Source organism: Tribolium castaneum, chromosome 7 (genome assembly GCF_031307605.1).
Source record: "Tribolium castaneum strain GA2 chromosome 7, icTriCast1.1, whole genome shotgun sequence".
In the NCBI taxonomy this organism is placed as follows: Eukaryota; Metazoa; Arthropoda; class Insecta; order Coleoptera; family Tenebrionidae; genus Tribolium; species Tribolium castaneum.
Window position 1 is genome coordinate 13,414,814 of NC_087400.1, and position 15,572 is coordinate 13,430,385.

Consider the following 15,572-nt stretch of genomic DNA (forward strand, 5'->3'; position numbering starts at 1 on the left):
CTATCAAATTTTATCTTTTTTTCAAAATTAAAGCGGATAAAATTTCCTACAAAATAGTTATTTGCAAATTTCCTGTAGGACGAACCATAGGCGAGTTATAGAGTTGGATATAAATAATCTTTAACAAAAATTTGCTTTAAAATAAAATGTTTGAAAAACCGAAATTAAACTAAATTAATTGGGTCTAACACTTTAGTAGAGAAAAAAGGAGAAGACATAAAAATCACCCAAATCTTCAAAGTTGTTTTTAGTCGTCATATTAATAACAATAACATTAATAATAATAATACTAATAGTACTAAATTTGCTTGTATGCAAGCGCTTAATTAAGGTAAGAGTTTTATGGTTTCTTGCTTATATCTCGAAAAAAGTTACTCCTATCAATTTTTATCTTTTTACTAATAATAAAGCTGATAAAATTTGCAACAAAATAGTTATTTGCATTTTTCTTGTAGGATCAACCATAAGCGAGTTATAGAGTTGGATATTAATAATATTCAACAAAAATTTGCTTTAAAATAAAATGTTTGAAAAACTGAAATTAAACTAAATTAATTGGGTCTAGCATTTTAGTAGAGGAAAAAGGAGGAGACATAAAAGTCACTAAAGTTTTCAGAGTCGTCTTTAGTCGTTATATTAATAACAATAACATTAATAATAATAATACTTATAGTACTAAATTTGCTTATATGCATGCGCTTAATTAAGGTAACAGTTTTTTGGTTTCTTGCTTATATCTCGAAAACAGTTACTCCTATCAATTTTTATCTCTTTACTAAAATTAAAGCTGACAAAATTTCCTACAAAATAATTATTTGCATTTTTCATGTAGGACTAACCATAAGCGAGATATATGATTGACAATAATTAATATTTAAAAAAAAAGTGCTTTAACAGAAAATGTCTTGTGATTTAAAATACACTTAATTTATTGGGTCTAACACTTTATTAGAGGAAAAAGGAGGTGACATAAAAGTCACTGAAATCTTTAGAGTCGTTTTTAAATGCTGCATCTTCGACTTCGTCTCAAACATTGAAAACTGTATTACATTTTTGTTCAGTAACTGTAACAGTTTTCACTTTGTTTTTTTGCTTATATCTCGAAAACCGTTACTCCTATCAAATTTTATCTTTTTTTCAAAATTAAAGCGGATAAAATTTCCTACAAAATAGTTATTTGCAAATTTACTGTAGGACGAACCATAGGCGAGTTATAGAGTTGGATATAAATAATTTTTAACAAAAATTTGCTTTAAAATAAAATGTTTGAAAAACTGAAATTAAACTAAATTAATTGGGTCTAGCATTTTAGTAGAGGAAAAAAGAGGAGACATAAAAGTCACTAAAGTTTTCAGAGTCGTCTTTAGTCGTCATATTAATAACAATAACATTAATAATAATAATAATACTTATAGTACTAAATTTGCTTATATGCATGCGCTTAATTAAGGTAACAGTTTTTTGGTTTCTTGCTTATATCTCGAAAACAGTTACTCCTTTCAATTTTTATCTTTCTTTAAAAATTAAAGCTGATAAAATTTCATACAAAATAGTTATTTGCATTTCTTTTGTAGGACCAACCATAAGCGAGTTATAGAGTTGGATATAAATAATCTTTAACAAAAATTTGCTTTAAAATAAAATGTTTGAAAAACCGAAATTAAACTAAATTAATTGGGTCTAACACTTTAGTAGAGAAAAAAGGAGAAGACATAAAAATCACCAAAGTCTTCAAAGTTGTTTTTAGTAGTCATATTAATAACAATAACATTAATAATAATAATACTAATAGTACTAAAGTTGCTTATATGCAAGCGCTTAATTAAGGTAAGAGTTTTTTGGTTTCTTGCTTATATCTCGAAAACAGTTACTCCTATTAATTTTTATCTTTTTACTAATAATAAAGCTGATAAAATTTGCAACAAAATAGTTATTTGCATTTTTCTTGTAGGATCAACCATAAGCGAGTTATAGAGTTGGATATTAATAATATTCAACAAAAATTTGCTTTAAAATAAAATGTTTGAAAAACTGAAATTAAACTAAATTAATTGGGTCTAGCATTTTAGTAGAGAAAAAAGGAGAAGACATAAAAATCACCAAAGTCTTCAAAGTTGTTTTTAGTAGTCATATTAATAACAATAACATTAATAATAATAATACTAATAGTACTAAATTTGCTTATATGCAAACGCTTAATTAAGGTAACAGTTGTTTGGTTTCTTGCTTCTATCTCGAAAACAGTTACTCTTATCAATTTTTATCTCTTTACTAAAATTAAAGCTGACAAAATTTCCTACAAAATAGTTATTTGCATTTTTCATGTAGGACTAACCATAAGCGAGATATATGATTGAAAATAATTAATATTTAAAAAAAAAGTGCTTTAACAGAAAATGTCTTGTGATTCAAAACACACTTAATTTATTGGGTCCAACACTTTATTAGAGGAAAAAGGAGGTGACATAAAAGTCACTGAAGTCTTTAGAGTCGTTTTTAAATGCTGCATCTTCGACTTCGTCTCAAACATTGAAAACTGTATTACATTTTTGTTCAGTAACTGTAACAGTTTTCACTTTGGTTTTTTACTTATATCTCGAAAACCGTTACTCCTATCAAATTTTGTCTTTTTTTCAAAATTAAAGCGGATAAAATTTCCTACAAAATAGTTATTTGCAAATTTCCTGTAGGACGAACCATAGGCGAGTTATAGAGTTGGATATAAATAATTTTTAACAAAAATTTGCTTTAAAATAAAATGTTTGAAAAACTGAAATTAAACTAAATTAATTGGGTCTAGCATTTTAGTAGAGGAAAAAGGAGGAGACATAAAAGTCACTAAAGCTTTCAGAGTCGTCTTTAGTCGTCATATTAATAACAATAACATTAATAATAATAATACTTATAGTACTAAATTTGCTTATATGCATGCGCTTAATTAAGGTAACAGTTTTTTGGTTTCTTGCTTATATCTCGAAAACAGTTACTCCTATCAATTTTTATCTTTCTTTAAAAATTAAAGCTGATAAAATTTCATACAAAATAGTTCTTTGCATTTCTTTTGTAGGACCAACCATAAGCGAGTTATAGAGTTGGATATAAATAATCTTTAACAAAAATTTGCTTTAAAATAAAATGTTTGAAAAACCGAAATTAAACTAAATTAATTGGGTCTAACACTTTAGTAGAGAAAAAAGGAGAAGACATAAAAATCACCAAAGTCTTTAAAGTTGTTTTTAGTCGTCATATTAATAACAATAACATTAATAATAATAATACTAATAGTACTAAATTTGCTTATATGCAAACGCTTAATTAAGGTAACAGTTGTTTGGTTTCTTGCTTATATCTCGAAAACAGTTACTCTTAACAATTTTTATCTCTTTACTAAAATTAAAGCTGACAAAATTTCCTACAAAATAGTTTTTTGCATTTTTCATGTAGGACTAACCATAAGCGAGATATATGATTGAAAATAATTAATATTTAAAAAAAAATTGCTTTAACAGAAAATGTCTTGTGGTTTAAAATACACTTAATTTATTGGGTCCAACACTTTATTAGAGAAAAAAGGAGGTGACATAAAAGTCACTGAAGTCTTTAGAGTCGTTTTTAAATGCTGCATCTTCGACTTCGTCTCAAATATTGAAAACTGTATTACATTTTTCTTCAGTAACTGTAACAGTTTTCACTTTGGTTTTTTGCTTATATTTCGAAAACCGTTACTCCTATCAAATTTTATCTTTTTTTCAAAATTAAAACGGATAAAATTTCCTACAAAATAGTTATTTGCAAATGTCCTGTAGGACGAACCATAGGCGAGTTATAGAGTTGGATATAAATAATCTTTAACAAAAATTTGCTTTAAAATAAAATGTTTGAAAAACCGAAATTAAACTAAATTAATTGGGTCTAACACTTTAGTAGAGAAAAAAGGAGAAGACATAAAAATCACCAAAGTCTTCAAAGTTGTTTTTAGTCGTCATATTAATAACAATAACATTAATAATAATAATACTAATAGTACTAAATTTGCTTATATGCAAGCGCTTAATTAAGGTAAGAGTTTTTTGGTTTCTTGCTTATATCTCGAAAACAGTTACTCCTATCAATTTTTATCTTTTTACTAATAATAAAGCTGATAAAATTTGCAACAAAACAGTTATTTGCATTTTTCTTGTAGGATCAACCATAAGCGAGTTATAGAGTTGGATATTAATAATATTCAACAAAAATTTGCTTTAAAATAAAATGTTTGAAAAACTGAAATTAAACTAAATTAATTGGGTCTAGCATTTTAGTAGAGGAAAAAGGAGGAGACATAAAAGTCACTAAAGTTTTCAGAGTCGTCTTTAGTCGTCATATTAATAACAATAACATTAATAATAATAATACTTATAGTACTAAATTTGCTTATATGCATGCGCTTAATTAAGGTAACAGTTTTTTGGTTTCTTGCTTATATCTCGAAAACAGTTACTCCTATCAATTTTTATCTCTTTACTATAATTAAAGCTGACAAAATTTCCTACAAAATAGTTATTTGCATTTTTCATGTAGGACTAACCATAAGCGAGATATATGATTGACAATAATTAATATTTAAAAAAAAAGTGCTTTAACAGAAAATGTCTTGTGATTTAAAATACACTTAATTTATTGGGTCTAACACTTTATTAGAGGAAAAAGGAGATGACATAAAAGTCACTGAAGTCTTTAGAGTCGTTTTTAAATGCTGCATCTTCGACTTCGTCTCAAACATTGAAAACTGTATTACATTTTTGTTCAGTAACTGTAACAGTTTTCACTTTGGTTTTTTGCTTATATCTCGAAAACCGTTACTCCTATCAAATTTTATCTTTTTTTCAAAATTAAAGCGGATAAAATTTCCTACAAAATAGTTATTTGCATTTCTTTTGTAGGACCAACCATAAGCGAGTTATAGAGTTGGATATAAATAATCTTTAACAAAAATTTGCTTTAAAATAAAATGTTTGAAAAACCGAAATTAAACTAAATTAATTGGGTCTAACACTTTAGTAGAGAAAAAAGGAGAAGACATAAAAATCACCAAAGTCTTCAAAGTTGTTTTTAGTCGTCATATTAATAACAATAACATTAATAATAATAATACTTATAGTACTAAATTTGCTTATATGCATGCGCTTAATTAAGGTAACGGTTTTTTGGTTTCATGCTTATATCTCGAAAACAGTTACTCCTATCAATTTTTATCTTTCTTTAAAAATTAAAGCTGATAAAATTTCATACAAAATAGTTATTTGCATTTCTTTTGTAGGACCAACCATAAGCGAGTTATAGAGTTGGATATAAATAATCTTTAACAAAAATTTGCTTTAAAATAAAATGTTTGAAAAACCGAAATTAAACTAAATTAATTGGGTCTAACACTTTAGTAGAGAAAAAAGGAGAAGACATAAAAATCACCAAAGTCTTCAAAGTTGTTTTTAGTCGTCATATTAATAACAATAACATTAATAATAATAATACTAATAGTACTAAATTTGCTTATATGCAAACGCTTAATTAAGGTAACAGTTGTTTGGTTTCTTGCTTATATCTCGAAAACAGTTACTCTTATCAATTTTTATCTCTTTACTAAAATTAAAGCTGACAAAATTTCCTACAAAATAGTTATTTGCATTTTTCATGTAGGACTAACCATAAGCGAGATATATGATTGAAAATAATTAATATTTAAAAAAAAAGTGCTTTAACAGAAAATGTCTTGTGATTTAAAATACACTTAATTTATTGGGTCCAACACTTTATTAGAAGAAAAAGGAGGTGACATAAAAGTCACTGAAGTCTTTAGAGTCGTTTTTAAATGCTGCATCTTTGACTTCGTCTCAAACATTGAAAACTGTATTACATTTTTGTTCAGTAACTGTAACAGTTTTCACTTTGGTTTTTTGCTTATATTTCGAAAACCGTTACTCCTATCAAATTTTATCTTTTTTTCAAAATTAAAGCGGATAAAATTTCCTACAAAATAGTTATTTGCAAATGTCCTGTAGGACGAACCATAGGCGAGTTATAGAGTTGGATATAAATAATCTTTAACAAAAATTTGCTTTAAAATAAAATGTTTGAAAAACCGAAATTAAACTAAATTAATTATGACTAACACTTTAGTAGAGAAAAAATGAGAAGACATAAAAATCACCAAAGTCTTCAAAGTTGTTTTTAGTCGTCATATTAATAACAATAACATTAATAAAAATAATACTAATAGTACTAAATTTGCTTATATACAAGCGCTTAATTAAGGTAACAGTTTTTGGTTTCTTGCTTATATCTCGAAAACAGTTACTTCTATCAATTTTTATCTTTCTTTAAAAACTAAAGCTGATAAAATTTCCTACAAAATAGTTATTCGCATTTCTTTTGTAGGACCAACCATAAGCGAGTTATAGAGTTGGATATAAATATTCTTTAACAAAAATTTGCTTTAAAATAAAATGTTTGAATAACTGAAATTAAACTAAATTAATTGGGTCTAACACTTTAGTAGAGGAAAAAGGAGAAGACATAAAAGTCACTAAAGGTTTCAGAGTCGTCTTTAGTCGTCATATTAATAACAATAACATTAATAATAATAATACTAATAGTACTAAATTTGCTTATATGCAAACGCTTAATTAAGGTAACAGTTGTTTGGTTTCTTGCTTATATCTCGAAAACAGTTACTCCTATCAATTTTTATCTCTTTATTAAAATTAAAGCTGACAAAACTTCCGACAAAATATTTATTTGCATTTTTCATGTAGGACTAACCATAAGCGAGATATATGATTGAAAATAATTAATATTTAAAAAAAAAGTGCTTTAACAGAAAATGTCTTGTGATTTAAAATACACTTAATTTATTGGGTCCAACACTTTATTAGAGGAAAAAGGAGGTGACATAAAAGTCACTGAAATCTTTAGAGTCGTTTTTAAATGCTGCATCTTCGACTTCGTCTCATACATTGAAAACTGTATTACATTTTTGTTCAGTAACTGTAACAGTTTTCACTTTGGTTTTTTGCTTATATTTCGAAAACCGTTACTCCTATCAAATTTTATCTTTTTTTTAAAATTAAAGCGGCTAAAATTTCCTACAAAATAGTTATTTGCAAATGTCCTGTAGGACGAACCATAGGCGAGTTATAGAGTTGGATATAAATAATCTTTAACAAAAATATGCTTTAAAATAAAATGTTTGTAAAACCGAAATTAAACTAAATTAATTGGGTCTAACACTTTAGTAGAGAAAAAAGGAGAAGACATAAAAATCACCAAAGCCTTCAAAGTTGTTTTTAGTCGTCATATTAATAACAATAACATTAATAATAATAATACTAATAGTCCTAATTTTGCTTATATACAAGCGCTTAATTAAGGTAACAGTTTTTGGTTTCTTGCTTATATCTCGAAAACAGTTACTCCTATCAATTTTTATCTTTCTTTAAAAATTAAAGCTGATAAAATTTCCTACAAAATAGTTATTCGCATTTTTTTGTAAGACCAACCATAAGCGAGTTATAGAGTTGGATATAAATATTCTTTAACAAAAATTTGCTTTAAAATAAAATGTTTGAATAACTGAAATTAAACTAAATTAATTGGGTCTAACACTTTAGTAGAGGAAAAAGGAGAAGACATAAAAGTCACTAAAGGTCTCAGAGTCGTCTTTAGTCGTCATATTAAAAACAATAACATTAATAATAATAATAATACTAATAGTACTAAATTTGCTTATATGCAAACGCTTAATTAAGGTAACAGTTTTTTGGTTTCTTGCTTATATCTCAAAAACAGTTACTCCTATCAATTTTTATCTCTTTACTGAAATTAAAGCTGACAAAATTTCCTACAAAATAGTTATTTGCATTTTTCATGTAGGACTAACCATAAGCGAGATATATGATTGACAATAATTAATATTTAAAAAAAAGTGCTTTAACATAAAATGTCTTGTGATTTAAAATACACTTAATTTATTGGGTCCAACACTTTATTAGAGGAAAAAGGAGGTGACATAAAAGTCACTGAAGTCTTTAGAGTCGTTTTTAAATGATGCATCTTCGACTTCGTCTCAAACATTGAAAACTGTATTATATTTTTGTTCAGTAACTGTAACAGTTTTCACTTTGGTTTTTTGCTTATATCTCGAAAACCGTTACTCCTATCAAATTTTATTTTTTTTTTAAAATTAAAGCGGATAAAATTTCCTACAAAATAGTTATTTGCAAATTTCCTGTAGGACGAACCATAGGCGAGTTATAGAGTTGGATATAAATAATCTTTAACAAAAATTTGCTTTAAAATAAAATGTTTGAAAAACCGAAATTAAACTAAATTAATTGGGTCTAACACTTTAGTAGAGAAAAAAGGAGAAGACATAAAAATCACCAAAATCTTCAAAGTTGTTTTTAGTTGTCATATTAATAACAATAACATTAATAATAATAATACTAATAGTACTAAATTTGCTTATATGCAAGCGCTTAATTAAGGTAAGAGTTTTATGGTTTCTTGCTTATATCTCGAAAAAAGTTACTCCTATCAATTTTTATCTTTTTACTAATAATAAAGCTGATAAAATTTGCAACAAAATAGTTATTTGCATTTTTCTTGTAGGATCAACCATAAGTGAGTTATAGAGTTGGATATTAATAATATTCAACAAAAATTTGCTTTAAAATAAAATGTTTGAAAAACTGAAATTAAACTAAATTAATTGGGTCTAGCATTTTAGTAGAGGAAAAAGGAGGAGACATAAAAGTCACTAAAGTTTTCAGAGTCGTCTTTAGTCGTCATATTAATAACAATAACATTAATAATAATAATACTTATAGTACTAAATTTGCTTATATGCATGCGCTTAATTAAGGTAACAGTTTTTTGGTTTCTTGCTTATATCTCGAAAACAGTTACTCCTCTCTTTACTAAAATTAAAGCTGACAAAATTTACTACAAAATAGTTATTTGCATTTTTCATGTAGGACTAACCATAAGCGAGATATATGACTGACAATAATTAATATTTAAAAAAAAAGTGCTTTAACAGAAAATGTCTTGTGATTTAAAATACACTTAATTTATTGGGTCCAACACTTTATTAGAGGAAAAAGGAGGTGACATAAAAGTCACTGAAGTCTTTAGAGTCGTTTTTAAATGCTGCATCTTCGACTTCGTCTCAAACATTGAAAACTGTATTACATTTTTGTTCAGTAACTGTAACAGTTTTCACTTTGGTTTTTTGCTTATATTTCGAAAACCGTTACTCCTATCAAATTTTATCTTTTTTTCAAAATTAAAGCGGATAAAATTTCCTACAAAATAGTTATTTGCAAATGTCCTCTAGGACGAACCATAGGCGAGTTATAGAGTTGGATATAAATAATCTTTAATAAAAATTTGCTTTAAAATAAAATGTTTGAAAAACCGAAATTAAACTAAATTAATTGGGTCTAACACTTTAGTAGAGAAAAAAGGAGAAGACATAAAAATCACCAGTCTTCAAAGTTGTTTTTAGTCGTCATATTAATAACAATAACATTAATAATAATAATACTAATAGTACTAAATTTGCTTATATACAAGCGCTTAATTAAGGTAACAGTTTTTGGTTTCTTGCTTATATCTCGAAAACAGTTACTCCTATCAGTTTTTATTTTTCCTTAAAAATTAAAGCTGATAAAATTTCCTACAAAATAGTTATTCGCATTTCTTTTGTAGGACCAACCATAAGCGAGTTATAGAGTTGGATATAAATATTCTTTAACAAAAATTTGCTTTAAAATAAAATGTTTGAATAACCGAAATTAAACTAAATTAATTGGGTCTAACACTTTAGTAGAGAAAAAAGGAGAAGACATAAAAATCACCAAAGTCTTCAAAGTTGTTTTTAGTCGTCATATTAATAACAATAACATTAATAATAATAATACTAATAGTACTAAATTTGCTTATATACAAGCGCTTAATTAAGGTAACAGTTTTTGGTTTCTTGCTTATATCTCGAAAACAGTTACTCCTATCAATTTTTATCTTTCTTTAAAAATTAAAGCTGATAAAATTTCTTACAAAATAGTTATTCGCATTTTTTTTGTAAGACCAACCATAAGCGAGTTATAGAGTTGGATATAAATATTCTTTAACAAAAATTTGCTTTAAAATAAAATGTTTGAATAACTGAAATTAAACTAAATTAATTGGGTCTAACACTTTAGTAGAGGAAAAAGGAGAAGACATAAAAGTCACTAAAGGTCTCAGAGTCGTTTTTAGTCGTCATATTAATAACAATAGCATTATTAATAATAATAATACTAATAGTACTAAATTTGCTTATATGTAAACGCTTAATTAAGGTAACAGTTTTTTGGTTTCTTGCTTATATCTCGAAAACAGTTACCCCTATCAATTTTTATCTCTTTACTAAAATTAAAGCTGACAAAATTTCCTACAAAATAGTTATTTGCATTTTTCATGTAGGACTAACCATAAGCGAGATATATGACTGACAATAATTAATATTTAAAAAAAAAGTGCTTTAACAGAAAATGTCTTGTGATTTAAAATACACTTAATTTATTGGGTCCAACACTTTATTAGAGGAAAAAGGAGGTGACATAAAAGTCACTGAAGTTTTTAGAGTCGTTTTTAAATGCTGCATCTTCGACTTCGTCTCAAACATTGAAAACTGTATTACATTTTTGTTCAGTAACTGTAACAGTTTTCACTTTGGTTTTTTGCTTATATCTCGAAAACCGTTACTCCTATCAAATTTTATCTTTTTTTCAAAATTAAAGCGGATAAAATTTCCTACAAAATAGTTATTTGCAAATTTCCTGTAGGACGAACCATAGGCGAGTTATAGAGTTGGATATAAATAATCTTTAACAAAAATTTGCTTTAAAATAAAATGTTTGAAAAACCGAAATTAAACTAAATTAATTGGGTCTAACACTTTAGTAGAGAAAAAAGGAGAAGACATAAAAATCACCAAAGTCTTCAAAGTTGTTTTTAGTCGTCATATTAATAACAATAACATTAATAATAATAATACTAATAGTACTAAATTTGCTTGTATGCAAGCGCTTAATTAAGGTAAGAGTTTTTTGGTTTCTTGCTTATATCTCGAAAACAGTTACTCCTATCAATTTTTATCTTTTTACTAATAATAAAGCTGATAAAATTTGCAACAAAATAGTTATTTGCATTTTTCTTGTAGGATCAACCATAAGCGAGTTATAGAGTTGGATATTAATAATATTCAACAAAAATTCGCTTTAAAATAAAATGTTTGAAAAACTGAAATTAAACTAAATTAATTGGGTCTAGCATTTTAGTAGAGGAAAAAGGAGAAGACATAAAATTCACTAAAGTTTTCAGAGTCGTCTTTAGTCGTTATTAATAACAATAACATTAATAATAATAATACTTTTAGTACTAAATTTGCTTATATGCATGCGCTTAATTAAGGTAACAGTTTTTTGGTTTCTTGCTTATATCTCGAAAACAGTTACTCCTATCAATTTTTATCTCTTTACTAAAATTAAAGCTGACAAAATTTCCTACAAAATAGTTATTTGCATTTTTCATGTAGGACTAACCATAAGCGAGATATATGACTGACAATAATTAATATTTAAAAAAAAAGTGCTTTAACAGAAAATGTCTTGTGATTTAAAATACACTTAATTTATTGGGTCCAACACTTTATTAGAGGAAAAAGGAGGTGACATAAAAGTCACTGAAGTCTTTAGAATCGTTTTTAAATGCTGCATCTTCGACTTCGTCTCAAACATTGAAAACTGTATTACATTTTTGTTCAGTAACTGTAACAGTTTTCACTTTGGTTTTTTGCTTATATCTCGAAAACCGTTACTCCTATCAAATTTTATCTTTTTTTCCAAATTAAAGCGGATAAAATTTCCTACAAAATAGTTATTTGCAAATTTCCTGTAGGACGAACCATAGGCGAGTTATAGAGTTGGATATAAATAATCTTTAACAAAAATTTGCTTTAAAATAAAATGTTTGAAAAACCGAAATTAAACTAAATTAATTGGGTCTAACGCTTTAGTAGAGAAAAAAGGAGAAGACATAAAAATCACCAAAGTCTTCAAAGTTGTTTTTAGTCGTCATATTAATAACAATAACATTAATAATAATAATACTAATAGTACTAAATTTGCTTATATACAAGCGCTTAATTAAGGTAACAGTTTTTGGTTTCTTGCTTATATCTCGAAATCAGTTACTCCTATCAATTTTTATCTTTCTTTAAAAATTAAAGCTGATAAAATTTCCTACAAAATAGTTATTCGCATTTCTTTTGTAAGACCAACCATAAGCGAGTTATAGAGTTGGATATAAATATTCTTTAACAAAAATTTGCTTTAAAATAAAATGTTTGAATAACTGAAATTAAACTAAATTAATTGGGTCTAACACATTAGTAGAGGAAAAAGGAGAAGACATAAAAGTCACTAAAGGTTTCAGAGTCGTCGTTAGTCGTCATATTAATAACAATAACATTAATAATAATAATACTAATAGTACTAAATTTGCTTATATGCAAACGCTTAATTAAGGTAACAGTTTTTTGGTTTCTTGCTTATATCTCGAAAACAGTTACTCCTATCAATTTTTATCTCTTTACTAACATTAAAGCTGACAAAATTTCCTACAAAATAGTTATTTGCATTTTTCATGTAGGACTAACCATAAGCGAGATATATGATTGACAATAATTAATATTTAAAAAAAAAGTGCTTTAACAGAAAATGTCTTGTGATTTAAAATACACTTAATTTATTGGGTCCAACACTTTATTAGAGAAAAAAGGAGATGACATAAAAGTCACTGAAGTCTTTAGAGTCGTTTTTAAATGCTGCATCTTCGACTTCGTCTCAAACATTGAAAATTGTATTACATTTTTGTTCAGTAAGTGTAACAGTTTTCACTTTGGTTTTTTGCTTATATCTCGAAAACCGTTACTCCTATCAAATTTTATCTTTTTTTCAAAATTAAAGCGGATAAAATTTCCTACAAAAAAGTTATTTACAAATTTCCTGTAGGACGAACCATAGGCGAGTTATAGAGTTGGATATAAATAATCTTTAACAAAAATTTGCTTTAAAATAAAATGTTTGAAAAACCGAAATTAAACTAAATTAATTGGGTCTAACACTTTAGTAGGAAAAAAAGGAGAAGACATAAAAATCACCAAAGTCTTCAAAGTTGTTTTTAGTCGTCATATTAATAACAATTACATTAATAATAATAATACTAATAGTACTAAATTTGCTTATATGCAAGCGCTTAATTAAGGTAAGAGTTTTTTGGTTTCTTGCTTATATCTCGAAAACAGTTATTCCTATCAATTTTTATCTTTCTTTAAAAATTAAAGCTGATAAAATTTCCTACAAAATAGTTGTTCGCGTTTCTTTTGTAGGACCAACCATAAGCGAGTTATAGAGTTGGATATAAATAATCTTTAACAAAAATTTGCTTTAAAATAAAATGTTTGAAAAACCGAAATTAAACTAAATTAATTGGGTCTAACACTTTAGTAGAGAAAAAAGGAGAAGACATAAAAATCACCAAAGTCTTTAAAGTTGTTTTTAGTCGTCATATTAATAACAATAACATTAATAATAATAATACTAATAGTACTAAATTTGCTTATATGCAAACGCTTAATTAAGGTAACAGTTGTTTGGTTTCTTGCTTATATCTCGAAAACAGTTACTCTTATCAATTTTTATCTTTTTACTAAAATTAAAGCTGACAAAATTTCCTACAAAATAGTTATTTGCATTTTTCATGTAGGACTAACCATAAGCGAGATATATGATTGAAAATAATTAATATTTAAAAAAAAAGTGCTTTAACAGAAAATGTCTTGTGATTTAAAATACACTTAATTTATTGGGTCCAACACTTTATTAGAGGAAAAAGGAGGTGACATAAAAGTCACTGAAGTCTTTAGAGTCGTTTTTAAATGCTGCATCCTCGACTTCGTCTCAAACATTGAAAACTGTATTAATTTTTGTTCAGTAACTGTAACAGTTTTCACTTTGGTTTTTTGCTTATATTTCAAAAACCGTTACTCCTATCAAATTTTATCTTTTTTTCAAAATTAAAGCGGATAAAATTTCCTACAAAATAGTTATTTGCAAATGTCCTGTAGGACGAACCATAAGCGAGTTATAGAGTTGGATATAAATAATCTTTAACAAAAATTTGCTTTAAAATAAAATGTTTGAAAAACCGAAATTAAACTAAATTAATTGGGTCTAACACTTTAGTAGAGAAAAAAGGAGAAGACATAAAAATCACCAAAGTCTTCAAAGTTGTTTTTAGTCGTCATATTATTAACAATAACATTAATAATAATAATACTAATAGTACTAAATTTGCTTATATGCAAACGCTTAATTAAGGTAACACTTGTTTGGTTTCTTGCTTATATCTCGAAAACAGTTACTCTTATCAATTTTTATCTCTTTACTAAAATTAAAGCCGACAAAATTTCCTACAAAATAGTTATTTGCATTTTTCATGTAGGACTAACCATAAGCAAGATATATGATTGAAAATAATTAATATTTAAAAAAAAAGTGCTTTAACAGAAAATGTCTTGTGATTTAAAATACACTTAATTTATTGGGTCCAACACTTTATTAGAGGAAAAAGGAGGTGACATAAAAGTCACTGAAGTCCTTAGAGTCGTTTTTAAATGCTGCATCTTCGACTTCGTCTCAAACATTGAAAACTGTATTACATTTTTGTTCAGTAACTGTAACAGTTTTCACTTTGGTTTTTTGCTTATATTTCGAAAACCGTTACTCCTATCAAATTTTATCTTTTTTTCAAAATTAAAGCGGATAAAATTTTCTACAAAATAGTTATTTGCAAATGTCCTGTTGGACGAACCATAGGCGAGTTATAGAGTTGGATATAAATAATCTTTAACAAAAATTTGCTTTAAAATAAAATGTTTGAAAAACCGAAATTAAACTAAATTAATTGGGTCTAACACTTTAGTAGAGGAAAAAGGAGAAGACATAAAAGTCACTAAAGGTTTCAGAGTCGTCTTTAGTCGTCATATTAATAACAATAACATTAAAATAATAATAATACTAATAGTACTAAATTTGCTTATATGCAAACGCTTAATTAAGGTAACAGTTGTTTGGTTTCTTGCTTATATCTCGAAAACAGTTACTCCTATCAATTTTTATCTTTCTTTAAAAATTAAAGCTGATAAAATTTCCTACAAAATAGTTAATTGCAAATGTCCTGTAGGACGAACCATAGGCGAGTTATAGAGTTGGATATAAATAATCTTTAACAAAAATTTGCTTTAAAATAAAATGTTTGAAAAACCGAAATTAAACTAAATTAATTGGGTCTAACACTTTAGTAGAGAAAAAAGGAGAAGACATAAAAATCATCAAAGTCTTCAAAGTTGTTTTTAGTCGTCATATTAATAACAATAACATTAATAATAATAATACTAATAGTACTAAATTTGCTTATATGCAAGCGCT